Source organism: Stegodyphus dumicola, chromosome 4 (assembly GCF_044657685.1).
Source record: "Stegodyphus dumicola isolate Sdum_Otavi_A_Nest chromosome 4, ASM4465768v1".
NCBI classification, from domain to species: Eukaryota; Metazoa; Arthropoda; class Arachnida; order Araneae; family Eresidae; genus Stegodyphus; species Stegodyphus dumicola.
Window position 1 is genome coordinate 40,527,637 of NC_140771.1, and position 7,106 is coordinate 40,534,742.

Consider the following 7,106-nt stretch of genomic DNA (forward strand, 5'->3'; position numbering starts at 1 on the left):
TTCTCTTCGGAAAGAGCGTAAATGTAGCCTTCGAACCACTGCTTTGTTAAATTCGCCATTTTGAATAAAAACAAAACTTTCAAGCCGCAGACGATAATTTTGACTTTTAAAAACAATTACTATTACTTAGTACAATTACTATTACTTCTTTTGCAGCAAACAATTTTTTATTACCGGTTACCGAAATCGTCTAAAAAATGTACGAACAGCCTCTGTAATTCAATAAACACTATAAATATTGGGCTGATGTAAGCCTAATAGGTGTTTTTGATAGGTACGGGAAAACTGATATTGTGTAAGACTCTTAAATCGTCAGGAACTTCTTCATCAGATCATGTTGCTTTTTATAGTTCTCTTTAATGTATATGTTACTCGCAAAGTTTGAAATCTGGCATTCTACAGAATGCCTAGGCGTTGTAAATATTGCCTAAAACTAGCCACGATTTATATTTCACACATTTCCTTGGCATTCTATAGAATACCAAATGACAAACCGGCAAAGTGTGAAATACATTTCCTTTTCGTTTCGAAGAACCAAACTACTTACCAGAAGTGAATAAATGATGTAAAAAAGCCAAAATATGACTACTAAGAAGAAACCACGGGACTATTGGCTGCTGAATCACTAGGATGTGATATTTGTAGAAAACAAAAGTACATTTATTTATCCTGTTAAAAAGAAGCCCCAGTACTATACAGTATTACGTCACGGACGCCAAGTTATTTCCCATACTTCATGAAAGCTCATTTGAGTACTGGAAACGAACGACGAGACAGAATGTTGAAAGAACTTTCAACCAAATACAAATACACGTAATGATATTGAACTGTACAACCATCTTTGTAAGCCTTGCCAGAAAAAAAAAAAAAAAGTATTAGAAAGCGCATTTTTGTGAAACTTATGATTGTTTCTGAATTTAATTTCCGTTGTCAGGTAGATCTTACAGATTCCCAGTCTCAGTCAGAGAGAAAATACAAATTTATTAGATGTTGTGCAAGATCATCTCACTATCCTTTTTTCTACATATTCTGAATAACAATTTTCTAATGATACTCTTTCATTAATTTTTCAAAATAACATTTGTATTTTTGAGGAATGAACGCCTTTTAAATAGCAGCCTTATCAAAACCTTTTTTTTTTTTCATACTTTGCCTAAAGATCATTTGTCATTCTATAGAATGCCTAGGTATTATATACAGTGTCTAGGGAAAGTATGCAATAATTCTCAAATTTCATACTTCGCCTAAAATCGTCCGGCATTGTGTACAATGCCTATGCGTTCTACAGAATGCCGTCGTTCCATACTTTGCCGGTAACATATACACTCTTTTGCGAAAAAATCGAAGCACCAAGAAGCACGTTTGCAATCGTCACGAAATTTGGTATGCAAAAACATCTTCATCGAAGATGCAAATAATCAAAGTTTCAAGGCAAATGAACAGGAATTGCGATCATAGCGAGCATTTCTAGTGCGCAATTCTCAAAGTATAGAACCAGTAACAGAGGCGGAAAATTTACCTTTTTTTATTGCTGCAATTGTAATTCCGTAAAGAAGCAACTAAAGATGCCGTTACGACGATATCGAAGACCTTACAGACAACTAAACAACTTCGAACGTGGTCGCCTTGTTGGGTTGCGCGAAGCTGGGTAATCATACCGAGCAATAGGCTATTATAACAAATTTGATAAGGCTATTATAACAAACCTGCAGCGTACAGACACTGCTGTGCAACGATGTTGGCAGCAATGGTTGCTACAAGGAAATTGCCAACGAAATGAAGACCAAGGAGCACAAATGTGAGGCAAGATAGAATGATTGTTCTCTAGGCCCGAACCGCCCCAACGATATCATTGTCGACTATTCAACATACTACCAGCCACGTCTATGCCTCCCGTGGTACCGTCCACCATCTCACGGCTCTTGTCTGAGGCGGGGTTACACTCACGGAGGCCTTTGAGACGTTTGCCTTTGATCCCACAACATCGGTGGAGTCGTCTGGAGTGGTGTCGCGGCCGATCATCATGGCTGCCATCAGACAGGCATCGTAGTCTTCAGCGATGAATCCCGCTTCACTCTTGAAGCAGATGACCACCGTGTTCGTATCTAGAGAGGACGGGGCCAGCGGTCCCAATCAGCCTTTGTTTTATAAAGGCATACCCCGGTGTGATGGTGTGGGGCGCTATTTCTTTTGACAGCAGGTCATCTTTAGTCACTCTCCGTACATCTTTAAGAGCTCAACGATATGTTGATACCATCCTGCGGCCGGTTGCATAACCGTTCATGGCACGTCATCCGGGGCCATTTTCCAACAAGATAATGCTAGGCCACATACCGCTCGCATATCTCTGGACTGTCTCCGTGCGGTTGATACTCTTCCTTGGCCAGCAAGGTCACCAGACCTTTCACCAATCGAGCATGTCTGGGTCATGGTAGGCCGCCAGATTCAGCCACCACAAAATATCGCAGATCTGGAGCGACAACTAATGAATGCCTGGCAGAATGTATCGCAGGATGACATTAAGAACCTCTATTACTCTTTGCCTCGACGAAGTCAAGCCTGCATTGCCTCCAGGGGCGGTTCAACCAACTACTAATTTGAACACTCAATGTGTGATTGTGAGCCGTGAACAGGTACTATGACCCTAATTTTTTAATCATTTTATTATGTGTGTATGAGCTATACACATATTCAATTTCATCAAAAACAACCTCTTCCTTGATGGTGCTTCGATTTTTTTGCAAAAGAGTGTATATAGATGTTCTATTTCTTAAATATACTGGGAAAAAAATGTTAAAACGCAAAATTTTCCTCATTCACGGATCACACCTATGCGCCATATTTCATAAAAAATCACATATGTGTTCATGGTCGCGATATCCATAATCAGAGAGTAGTAAAGCAGCGGTTCAAAAAAAAAAAAAAAAAAAAAAAAAAGTTAGAAATCTGCTCTTTGCATTTAAACCATAAAATTCCACTCAACAGCAGTATCACAAAATATTTAAAAAGAGCATATCTTTAGAATTCCTGATACACAGTCTCGCGCGCTGGAGGTAAAAATGCTTTTTTTTCCCTCGTATAGTGTTGCCATTGCTCACTTTGAAATCTTTGAGTTTGTTAATCAAAAATTCGTTAGAGTTTTACAAAGTATGAAGTAGATAATGAAACAATTTCCAAATTCGGGCTTTCAGATGCCCATATTCAAGTGGTGTATTTAATTTAATTATAGCAAAGCACACGAGGGCTATCTGCCTAAGGGAAGGGATGCCTTAGTGGAGGACTTTCTAACCCTTTCAGGAGCGCAATGTTATGATTTTTTAAAAGTTATGAAAAAGTAAGCATAATGACATGCAAGGGTCCTATAGACAACATAAATGAGTTTACAAAAATTTTTTTCGTTCCCCTTTATGAAAAGGAGACCGGTTTCGCCTTGAAACCAGCGCCCGTCTAGAGCATTTAAGACTAAGCGTTTGCTTATTTATCTTTACTTTGCTGGAAAGTATTTGAACGTAACCCACATTGCAGATTATACTAGTAAATTACTGAACAACTAATGAAGTAAGTAATATTTGCATAAACACGCATTTTTAATTATAAATAAAAAATTTAAAGCAGGAAATAAAAATATGAGACAAAAAGTAACTAATGATGCACTAAATTTCTTACATAAAACTATGAAGTATTTTTTAAAATTATGTTAAAAACTAAGAAAATTATATGTGAAAATAAAATAAATTTAGATGCATACAAATATTTTACTATGAACTAGAAGCACGAGAAAAGCGACGGCTAAGAGAAGCAGAATAAAAACGCAACTGTGAATGTTCTTCAGTGTGCTCTGTGCCATTGTAAAAAATAAGGAATGTTTTCCCTCTCTCAAAAGAGCCATAAATCCTCATCTTTGATGCCACTCAAACGAAGATATGGTGCAACTGTTTACAGCAATGATCCGAAAGCAAAAAACACAGCTGTAAAAAAACTCGCGACTGCGTCATCTGATCCTTTCTTCGATGTCTCAGAGGGGCGGTGGTTTCATGCTGAAACCGCGATGAAAACATTCAAAATTAAAAGGGTTCAATTACTTTTTTTTGTGAACTAAGGACATTTCATTAATACTTGATGCCTGCTTATAAAATATATTGTGGAAAAATTAAAAATTGTTGGGTTTATTTGCTTTTAAAATGGCTCAAAAAGAATAGTGTTTAAAAGAAGCTGTTTTTGAATGATTCGTATCAATTAATGGATGCCCAGAAAGGTCTGCTGCTGCCATCTGTTATCAGCTTTAAGAAGAAATTTAATTTTAGCAGCGGTTTTGAGAAAATAAAACCAAATTTTCTAAATTTAAAAAGCGGTTTCAAGGCGAAACCACCGCCCCTGAAAGGGCTAAGGGAAACTGGCTCGTTAACACGTTACACATGGGGAAAACCACGAAAACGCCCATGCAGCCAGCCCGTTCACGGGATTCGAACCTCGGACCGAACTACCAGTGTTCAGCGACTTTACCGCTCGGCCGCTGGTGGGCCCATATTCAAGTGAAGGACCACGTTATGCAAAATTCGATGTCTCTAGGTACCGTTGTTTTTTCACAATGGGAGAAATATATGCATTCAGGCGGATTCTTCATTATTTAATTTTTTTAAATATAATGTAGCGGTCTAATATTTGGTGGCAATAATTTAAAAAGTGAAACGCTGTTTTATAGTGGACGATGCAAAATGCCAAAACGAAATTAATACCCTTCTAGGGAAAATTGCCCAGAAGGGACATTCTCGAAACTTAAAATCTTGTAGAAACATGTAGAATGCTGCTTATCGATTAATCCGATCGTTAAGATAAACAAAAACAAAAAAAATCTTTTCGGTTTCTTTTTATTACGTTGGTAGTATGTTTTATTTTGAACTGTAGAATTTTCGCTGAGTGGTACTTATAAAACGAACAAAATAAATAAGTATTTGACTTCGAATGGCAGTTAAAGTTTCTCGTTAGAGTGGTGTATATAAAACGATCAAAATAAATAAGCGTTTGGATTTCGAATGGCAGTTACATTTTCTAGTTAGTAAATAAGCGGAGAGGATTTGATTTAAAACAAGCTGTATATGACGATCAAATCAAGTGGAATTTCTGTCAGTTGGTAACAGAATTAGGTACACTATGTAAATATATGTTGAAAACTGTTTGTAGTTTGTCTGTCGCAAGTGTATAGATAACATACAGACTGCGAATGCGTTGCAGATAGATAACGAATTTTACTCTTGCTTACGCTTTCAGTTTTATTGTCTATCCTTTTGATTTTTCCGCAGCGATAAATGTTCGGAAATTCATATGTGAGAAATTTAAAATTCGGTATTTTTATAATCTCGTTTATTCTAGATCTTTACATTACTCTAACAATTAGCTTAAGTTTTGAGCTTCCTATGCATCGTGTTCAAACTTTAATTGATGCATATTTTTTAAGGAAACTTAAATTTTTAAGTATTGTACTTGAAAATGAATAAGATACTCATAGTATAAAATTAAAAAAAAAAAAAATTGACTAGTCAGCGACAAATGTAATGTAATAGAAAAGAATTTTTCAGATAAATGCATGTACTAAAACTACAAAGAAAAAAAGACATATCTGCAGAAAAAATTTTCGAATGTAAGAGTCATCCTTCATATCTTTTAAAATTCAAATGTAATCGTTTTAAAACTGAAACCTAATTTTTCTGTATTTGCTTCCTCTATACATATAAATATGATGTACAGGACCTCTCATAAATTTGGGTGCATTTTAAAAAGCCATGTAAAATCTGCTAAGAGGCATATCAGAATTTACGCCTAAAGACTTACAGATATGGATATTTTAATGTCCGCTTCTGTAATACATATATTTTAATTCAGAAAATATGTCCACATTTAAATTCTTTAAAATAAAATGCAGGGCTTTCACGGTAAATTGAAAAAGAAAAAAAAAAAAAAAGAGGTGCAATCGTACCGGAGTTCCATGACGAAAAAAAGCATCGCTGAGTAACAAAATCAGAGGAAGTACCACTAAAAGATTAAATATCTATTATGAAAGTAAAAATTTCAATTTCTTTTCATAAAATAATCTACAACTTACATTGTTCAGTTACTCTACTGTAGTTCATTCAGGCAATATTCGCATAAATTTAGCTTATTTTTCTTCGAACGTAATTCGAAGGTTCAACAGGTTACAGGTTAAAAAAAGTACCTACACTCTACTTACAGGTTTAAAAGAAACACCTAAAAAAAGTACCTACACTCTACTTACAGGTTTAAAAAAGACACCCTCTGTCAGAAGTGGGGTTCGAACCCACGCTCTCTTTCGAGAACCAGAGCTTAAATCTGGCGCCTTAGACCGCTCGGCCATTCTGACTCTTACACCGAAACCCCGTGTTGCCTTTTTTGATTCTAATCCATACCCGAAAACTAAGAGCACCACCTGTGAGTGATCATTTAAACTAAATAGTATCGTACTGCATCTCCTTTCCTCGCAAAAAAAAAAATGAAATAAAAAATAAATAAATAAATAAATAAATAAATGAAAGAGAGAAAGAAAAATCGTTCCTATAATAAGTCATTAATGCAATCCATTATTTGATATGCCTATTTGTCAATTATGCATAATTTTTTTTTAAATGTGACCAAATTTATAGGACATGCTGTATATAATGAACTGAATCAGAGAAAACATTTAAAGCAGCTATGTTAAAAATTGGCAGAATTTAACTTTAGTATGGCAGTTTCTATTATTAAATAATGAAAAATTGAATGTAACTATGCTCCTCACATTGGGGAAAAAAAAAAAAAAAAAAAAAGGCCCTCCAAATTTTGATTGGACGCACATACTCCTTCACTCGAAGATAAGCATCTCATAGCCCGAATTTTGAATTCTGAATTTCTTTCTTATTTATTTTATATTTTGTGCCACTCTTAATGAAATATTTTGTGCCAACTTTATTAGTTATTTTTTTGCTTTGGAATGCTGCTCCTGATTGGTAAACTCAGTGATTTAAAAGCACTGTGGTGCCACTCGGCAGAGCGTAATATATTTGTGTTTCAAATTTAATCAGAAGACTCAGCGGTTTGAATATGTTGCCATTCGT

The 7,106-nt window shown here is 35.5% G+C and overlaps 1 non-coding gene across 1 annotated transcript; it reads right to left on the bottom strand.

Moving 5' to 3' along the window:
• Nucleotides 1-6,292: 6,292 nt before the first annotated feature.
• Nucleotides 6,293-6,376, bottom strand: TRNAL-UAA (transfer RNA leucine (anticodon UAA)). Its single transcript has one exon. It is a non-coding gene; the product is annotated as a tRNA-Leu (tRNA).
• Between the last annotated feature and the right edge of the window lie 730 nt (nt 6,377-7,106).